Source organism: Eurypyga helias, unplaced genomic scaffold, assembly GCF_000690775.1.
Source record: "Eurypyga helias isolate BGI_N326 unplaced genomic scaffold, ASM69077v1 scaffold11075, whole genome shotgun sequence".
NCBI classification, from domain to species: domain Eukaryota; kingdom Metazoa; phylum Chordata; class Aves; order Eurypygiformes; family Eurypygidae; genus Eurypyga; species Eurypyga helias.
In genome coordinates this window covers 74,408-83,292 of record NW_010252280.1, presented here as the reverse complement: position 1 = coordinate 83,292, position 8,885 = coordinate 74,408, and the positions used below count along the sequence as shown (strand labels likewise).

Sequence of the window (8,885 nt, the reverse complement as noted above, 5' to 3'; positions counted from 1 at the left end):
AATAGAAGAGATGGGGAGAATCACTAGAAAAGTAACCCTAATCTTTTATATGCTTCATATTTATGTTTGGTTTTTCCTCAATCTTTTGACTCTAAAAAGCCTCATTACACACTTAATTAGTAGCTTTCTGAGGCCCTATAGTGTAGTAGCATCTACTCGAGTCTCTGAGGGGTGAAATTGGAGATTTACTGAGGAGAGTTTGAGGGCTAATTACAAAGCCTTATCAACTAATAATGCAATCAGTGGGCCACTGGCAGAGTGATAGTGTTCTCTGCTGCAGACAGGAAGATATGGGTTAGATTAGCCCACAGGGTTAAGAGGGAATGCTGATGAAGGGCAGCTAGTTATCTGGCTACCTAGGAAATATCTTGTACAGGGTCAGAAGATGGTCCCCATCCTTTCTTCCTTTGCAGAATAATAGGAAATGCTCTTAAGCACTGTCAGGCACCGTGTTCTCATAGAAGTAGTGTGGTGTGAAAGCCAGGGAATAATTGAGCCCAGATCTCCTGCCTCATTGTAGCAAATTCCAGATTTATGTTGTAGGGCTGGAATGTATTACCCTGGAGTAGGGATGGAAAGGCGATCCTAAGGCTCTGAACAGAGTGCAGAGTCTTCTCAGGAATAAAACAGGCTTTTGTCAGAAAGATGCAATTATGTGATGGATTGCGGTGAAAATGCAGTAACATTCAGGCCAGTCACACAAGCACAAATACTGAGATCTAAGAGAAATATGTTTCTGGCGCTTATTCATTCCTACTTGCAACAAATATGTTAGTTTTACTTTTCATTTGAAAATGATCAAGAGCTGCTTTTCTCATTTGTTTAGTTTTTAATAAAAACTAAATGAGATTATAAATTATGTGTGTAGAAACACTTGTCTTCAGGCAAGGATTTGAAAATTAAGATGCTTTTGGTTAAAAATTACAAATCATGTGTATCTTTTCACTTTTCCCAATTCCACTCTATTTTTTCCCGAGAAATTACATAGCATCATTAATATCTTCAACTTCAGCATGAAAAGGTTGCATATTTGCTTAAGACCCATTGGCTTTAATGGTCTTACGTGTTTATTTAAATTAAGCTCATCCTTAGATGCTTTACTGAGTCCTGATGGTCTGTAGTCTACATTTGTTCTGCCTAATTATGATTTTTTGCATGTGTGCATGTAGATGTACCAAAAGCAAATAAAAGAAAATAAGAAGTGAGATAGCTTCCTGAAGAAAATTATTAATATTTCATTTCTATAAGGGAACATACATCCAGTATTTCAGTTTTTCTCAGAACCTCAGCTCCATTTACTGAACTGCTACATGATGCTTTGAATGCCTCTAAATTTTTGCCATAACATCTGCTTGAGTTTTGTTGTTGCTGACCAGTTCACTTTCTGCTCTCCAGGGTGAGCTCAAAATAGGATATTGGAACAAGACTTTTAGGATTAGCTATATGTGCACATCTGTCACCTCTTACAAACAATAGCTCTGCGTTTGGATTTCCCACATCAGATTTTTTTTTATCATACGCACATTCTGTGTGATTTGGAGTGCAGACCTGACTAAGCCTACATCACATTGCAAGGAGTGATCAAACCACCAGACTGTTTAACTATTCCAGATTATTTCCTCTCATTCTCTTCTGGTTCATGTTGTACAAAATCCCTAAATACTTACTGACGAGAAAGGTTCTCCCCTACCAGTGATTAGTAGGCATTTCGTAAGGATGGAAACAGCAGTCTCCACCTCTTTCCTAACATATTCCTGTAATAAATCAAACGTTCAATAGCTTTCAGGCACCTTTTTTATAAAAGGCTATAGGTCAATGATGAAATATATAGGCGTCTTAAAAATTTAATTTGGCCGAAATTCTTTTATCTATCACTGATGAAAGGGTAGCTCCAGTCTGGCAAAGATTAGAAAATAAATTCTTCCCTGCAGATAAATTCACCGGATTTATGCGTACTTTCAGTTTTTTTCAAAGAACCAGTCTAACTGTGCTATTCCAAAGGGAGAATCAGGCTTAATGTCTATACTCAGAGTTCTCCAATGGGCTGCACGCAGGCACATCTGTGCCCCTTTGCAGAGCTCTATTGACTTCAGCAGGGATCCACAGAGACACAGTAGGACTGGTGGCTGCTATACAATGGCACTGCTAGCTAAGCTTAATCATTAGATCCTGGTCGATGAGTTATTTCATGTACCTACAATGACAAAGTTAAGATAGACCCAGATAGAGAAATGAATATCCATTGAAATGCAAATCTCTCAATAAAATAGGTTCTGATGACTTCTGCTACTTTGCTAATCCTAATGCACTTCCCTTTTAGGTGCCCAAGATGAATTCTTTTGCGAATTTTATCTTTTTGTCCCAGAATGATACTTTTGAATTGCATATACTGATTTAAACAGAGGTGATTGTACTTTCTTTAATGCTCCCATTCATTCTCAGATTTTTGGACAAATGCAGGCATGATCATGAAAATAAAAATGTACTATTTTAGATATTACAATTTGAAAAATTAATTTGAAGGAAAATGGACTTTCTTTATATCTGATGCTCCCTTAATAAACCTGATAGACCCATTCAGAGTCAGAGGGTGACCTTCTTGCTGCAACTTTTAGAGGCCTGGGGATATTTTCATTCTCTTTTGGTACCTTCTTGACCCAGGGTGCATCGGTCGCTGAACATTTGAGGGAGAACAGGGATTCTGGGGAGTGATCATTATTTTGAATAAAAGTGTATCAAGGAATGACCTTGGCAAGTGTACGACATTTGCTGCATTGTTGGCATCATCCATACTTTTTTCAGCGACGGTATTAGGTTTATGACAAGTATATGACATCAATCACTTATTAGAAAATAAAATAGAGACAGTAAAAAAAACAGAGCGGTGTGACAGAGTTCCCTTTCTCAGGACTCATACACCCCACGTTCCCACTAGGGTTGTCTTGACTGTCAAGTACTGCTGCTCAGGAATCTGAATTTATAGGGAGAAGTTAGGGGGTTTCTTTTTTTGTTTTGACCCTGGCTTAGCTATAAGCTGTAAAACCATGACAGCCTCTAAATCTGGCATTTCAAGGTGTCCTAAAAACATGAAGCCATGTTGTTTTGCTTTCAGAGACACCTTTCTACCAAATGACAGCAAGGTTTGTCCTGGAAAACATGCAGTGGTTGCATAAGTCACGGTACAGTACTGTGCGTTGTAATCCTAGCTTACAGTAATACTGGTCATACAACAATGACAAGGGACCTCAGGAAACATGCCACAAACACCCTGGCTGTTCAGCAGCATCTGAGCTGAGTGATGACAAAGCATGGGCCGAGTGCTGCACAGAGTCCCAGACGTCAAGTGAGTGGTGCAAGGTGCTGTGGTACAGACCTCGGTGGGAATGACTCGGGTACCCCAGGACTATATGCTGAAGTCATTGGGCTGCTTCAGATGCTATCCACAGTCATATAAACTTTCCAAAATTTATATAAAACATTGGAATGCAGGAAAAAAGCCCTCCGAAGTTAGTTATAAACTAGTCTATAAAGTAAGCATCTTACTCGTTTCAAAAATGCACAGTTAATAGAGGAGGAAGTAGATGGCAAAAGATAAGGAAATAAGAGTCCTTCCTTTATCATTAGTTAATGCTTGACTGCAGCTATTGAATTAGCTTTCATGATTGTTCCTTTCACTAAAACATGTTCTAAGCAGCTCTCTAGTTTTACAAGTCTTCTGTTACAATGGCATAAGTGGGGAAAAGATAAGGAGGTGTAGATGTGCTCTTCCATCTCCTGAAATCTCCACAGACATTATCAATTTTTTTTTTTATTACGATATAAGTAAACAAATTTCTTCCTACTTTTTTTCTGAATTCTCTTAAGGTTGGCTACAGGACAGAGCAAAACACAGAAAGAAATTTGGTTTTTGGAGACAAAAGGGTAAAATATGCTGTCTTTATTTCTTTTCTATTTTAGTTTTTTTTAGCGCATCTTGTTGCATGTAGGTGTAAAGTAACAGGTGTTTTCCAGCAATTATTTTTCCCCGTTCTACTCTTAAATTTCAGTTTTGGTGACGTGTGGGCAGGAATAGTTACTTTCTGCAAGAAGCAGAAGAGTGTGTACTTTTGTGGAAGCCAATGTCCCCAGTGAGGGAGTAGGGTTAGGTAGCTGTAGCAGGGGTGAGCTGAATTCTGCTGAGACAGGGGTGTTTGGGTTCTGCTGAAATCTGCAGAGAACAGAAGTAGGGCAAGTGCCCAAATGCTGGCTTCTGTGATGGTGTTTTGGAAGACCTTGTGAGCTGGGAATTAAGAGGATTCTAGGAAGCAGTAAGGATTAGGATCTGGAGTGGTCAGGAATGAAGGACACCTATACTCGGGAGTTTTGGTAAATGCGAGTTCTGAGGTTGGAAGAAGGGGCAGCTGTCAGATAAGAGCAGCAGGGCATGTGAGATTTGGAGGCCTGACTCTTTGCAAACTAGAGGAATGCAAGAAAAGGGAGGCTGTGATGCAAGACTCCTAGAAACTTCTAAGCAGGAACTCTTTTTTGGACTGCTGCCTCTTACCTTTTTTTTTTTTTTTTCCTGTTGGAATATGCAACCTAACCTCTTTCCCATTCACTCTGTATCAGGGTGACATACTATCCCAGATATACCGTCAGATATGCTATCAGATATCCTGTCCCAGATAAGCATGCCATACTATAGTTTACTTTATGTGGCTATAATACAGTGTTTTGGACTCCCCAAATGCACTCAGGCAATCTGCTGAGCACTGAAAGTGCTGCTACAAATTTAGCTATCTTCACTGGGAGTCTTAAAGTTTTGCTTTTAGAGTAGAGGTTCTCAAGAGCTGCAAGATCATTACATGGGACAACCTTATTCCTAAAAGTTCTCTAGGCTTTGCACCTTGCTTGCAGCTACCATACTTCTCATTGGATTTAAGACCTCTTCTTAGCTGCCCTGGACTTGTTGTAGCCAATGGAAAAGGGAAAGCAACCCTTGAGGGCAAAAAAGCTTTTAAAAGGGAATCCATTCCTAAAATCTTGTTTGTTTGTAAAAGTAAATGGGAAAAGAACTAGAATTCCAATTTAATTTTTCCTATTAATCTCATCCTCTTCTTGCTTTTTCCGTAGTGCCAAACTTTAGAGTCACCTGATGTTAATGTGTGTATTTGAGTGTGGTCCTGGAGATGGACTGTCAAACCATCTCGTGCTCATTCTTGTCTTGCACTTCTTCCGTAATCAGCTGACGTATAAGATCATCTACTACAGAGCATGAAAGAAAATATTTTCTTTTATCAAAGTGACAGAGTTGTGGTGTTTCTGAAATTAAGATCAAGGGTTCAGTATTGGGGTGACTTTTGTTTAATACCTTTATCAATAATCTCGACCAGGACAACACCAAGTTTGGTGGGAGGGCTGATCTGCTTGAGGATAGGAAGGCTCTTCAGAGGGATCTGGATAGATGGGCCGAGGCCAATTGTGTGAGGTTCAACAAGGCCAAGTTCTGGGTCACAACGATCCCATGGAACACTACAGGCTTAGGGAAGATTGCCTGGAAAGCTGCCCAGTAGAAAAGGACCTGGAGGTGTTGGCTGACAGCCAGCTGAGTGTGACCCAGCTGCGTGCCCAGCATCCTGGCTTGTATCAGGGAGAGTGTGGCCAGCAGGACTAGGGAAGGGATTGCACCCCTGTACTTGGCACTGGTGAGACTGCACCTCAAATCCTGTGTTCAGTTTTGGGCCCCGCACTGTAAGAAGGACATTGAGGTGCTGGAGCGTGTCCAGAGAAGGGCAACAGAGCTGGGGAAGGGTCTGGAGCAAAAGTTCTGTGAGGAGCTGCTGAAGGAGCTGGGGGTGTTTAGCCTGGAGAAGAGGAGGCTCAGGGGAGACCTTATTGATCCCTACAACTACCTGAAAGGAGGTTGCAGAGAGGTGGGAGTTGGTCTCTTCTCCCAGGTAACAAGTGATAGGAAAGAGAAAACAGCCTCAAGTTGCACCAAGGGAGGTTTAGGTTGGATGTTAGAAAAAACTTCTTCACCAAAAAGGTTGTCAGGCACTGGAACAGGCTGCCCAGGGATGTGGTGGAGACACCATCCCTGGAGGTATTTAAAAGACCTGTAGACGTGGTGCTTAGGGACATGGTTTAGTGGTGGATTGAGCAGTCCTAGGTTAAGGGTTGGACCTAGTGATCTCAGAGGTCTTTTCCAACCTAAACAATTCTAATTTTGTTTTTAAGCTTATATATGGGGTGGATGTCATTAAAAAGCCAGCATTTACCAATGCCACATGTGGTGTGTGCTTTGCTGACAAGCATGAGAGATTCTTGAGCAATAGATAATGACATTTGCAAGCAAATTTCTTACATAACTTTTGGTTCTATGGAGTTTTTGCTCTGGATCATGTTTATAGCAAGACCATAATTTTTACAATGCATGGAGACATTTATCCTAGAAGATAACTTACGGTGTATATCTTAGAAATGAAAACTAATCTTTCTTTTATCAGAAAAATTTCAAAGTATTAATAAAATGGATGTGAAATTGCTTTTACAGCCTAATACATTTAACATTTCTTTTATTTTGCTGCAGTCCTATGAATCAATTGCTTTCCTCTGATAAATGGAAAATTATTTAACTATCAGGTCATGTCCAAATTCATCCATCAAAACTCAGCTGATTAGCAGTACCATGGAATACTAGGCTTCTTTCACTAATAAATTATTGCTGTAGAAATTGTTGATTGCATTTGGTGATAGCAATACCTCCCAAGGATATTGAAATACTTGAATTTTTAGAATTACTTAGCAAAGGAAACAATTATTAGGAGTCAGTTTAAATTAATTGAAGTAGTTTATAAAATAATTTGTAATATAATTATATTGCCCCTATTTTTCTTAATGTGGCCCATGTTTTATTGAAGAAACCTCAAATGTCTCTTTCACAAACTGCTTCTGAACTCAGAATCCCAGATTTTACCACCTGATGACAAGCCAAAGGTCCAGGTGGGGCTCATCTACCCATTTTGAAAAATTCTAAATTAACAACATGAGACTGATTTAGTAAAGCATACGAAAGGAATCCAAATGACACAAAGCAGGTGACAGTCATTAGACTTCTTTCTATAGAATAAAGGAGGTTTAGTTATATCCAGCAACTAAAGATAGGCTATATACCACCTTGCCTTATCTATTATATTTGTCTTCATATCTGTGGGAACAAAAAAGGCTGCTACAGTTCTTGTTTTCATCATCTAAAACCAAATTAGGCCCACTGTCAGACAGCTATCATAATCTGTAGATCACTTGGACTGTAATGACTTACAGTCACTACAGTCTGCATCAATCTCCTACATTTCCATTTTGGTTTTAGCAGTCATAGAATAGTTTCTACATAGTTTACCTTTGTCTTGAGGTTACAGAGGTATTCTGCAGAAGGCACTGAATAAAGACAGGGAGTAAAAAATGTTTGTCCTCCAGGGAAATTTCTTAAGCAAAAAAAAAATGCCTGCCTTGCACCAAGATGATAACAAAACCTGTCCACTTTTTTGAAGAAGGCGGCAGCAGGTCATCTTAGAGAAGCAGAGAGCCCAGCCATTGGCAGATGGACTGAGGCAGCAAGGCTGTCTGTCTTGACCCTGAGATGGCCAAGCCAGGGAGAACACATGGAAGTGCTTGAGAACAGGTCTCCCAAGGGTAAGGTTGGGGTGGTCTGTAAATCCCATCTACTCTAGCAGCTGCTGCTACACAGGACCCTGGGTCATCTCACAAGTCTGACATTAAAAGATGTGGCCACACAGGGAGATGGAGCTCAACACATTTCCCGCTGAAGTCAGGGCCATGAGAAAGGGTCTGAGATTCCTCCCTGAGTGCCCTTCAGGGGTTGCTTCCAGCTCAAACTCAAGCTGTGTCCGCTGAGTGAGGAAGGCTGAGGCCTTCCTCAGGCACTGGCCTATGGTCATGCTCAATGTGTGATAACTATGGTCTATGAAACAAGGGCCTGGTTTGCGCCTCGTTTTACACCAGGAGTTGAACCTGTGGCTTTCTCATTCACTGAGTGGTCTGGTACTTCCAGAGTGGAAGCTTCCTCTTTCACCGGGAACATCCCGACAGCCCCGGCATTTGTCACAGCCACGGCTGCATGGAGAAACCCTGCCTGCCCAGAGTCAAGTAACTGTATTGCAATACTGATGGGTATTTGACTGGTACAAATCCATCGCCCCCAGAAACTGTGATTTTGTTAAAGCTCCTTTAAGGAATAAATATTAAAAAAAGCTTTATTTACCACATGAAACCCAACATTTTCTGAAACATGAATTAATTTCTGCATTGGTGTTTAGAGACAAGTGTCATACGACTCCTAAAATCTGGTTTTCAGAGGTTCTGAGAACTCTGGCAAACCCTGTTCACAACTTGGAGTTTTTTAAACGATTTTGCATTCGAAGTGAAGTTCTTCTCTTAGGTCTCTTTTATTTTCCTGGAATGAGAGATAAACCGTATATTTGACATAAAACATGAAGGCTAACATACCTTTGTAGTGAAAGCATACTGAAAGGGGCTTAGTGTGGCGTCAGGGTCCCAGTCCTGTGAACTGGGAGATGTGTTGTAAGCAAAGCATTCCTAGAGCTTCGTGCAGTTGCTCTGAGTACCTTCTTTATCTGGGGTTTTTTTAGCTGAACATGGGGTATTCTGATCTGTTGTAAAAATATATCAATCCTTTGAAGATAAAAGGTCTCTTGATGCCTAACACCTTGATGAAAAACAGATGAAAAGTAACAGATTTTATCTATGAAGAAACAGTTTTAGTTACTTTGGTTTATGCTTTGGTTCTGGTTCTTGTTTCTGTTGACCTAGACATTCCCTTTTAGTAAAATTCAACATTAATAGGCAGGAGGACTGATGATGTTGAA

General features: G+C 40.4%; 1 protein-coding gene across 1 annotated transcript in view; it reads left to right on the top strand.

Moving 5' to 3' along the window:
• The window catches only part of DLGAP2 (discs, large (Drosophila) homolog-associated protein 2), an 82,383-nt gene that overhangs the window by 17,920 nt on the left and 55,578 nt on the right, over positions 1–8,885 (top strand). The gene's annotated exons all lie outside the window — the stretch shown is intronic.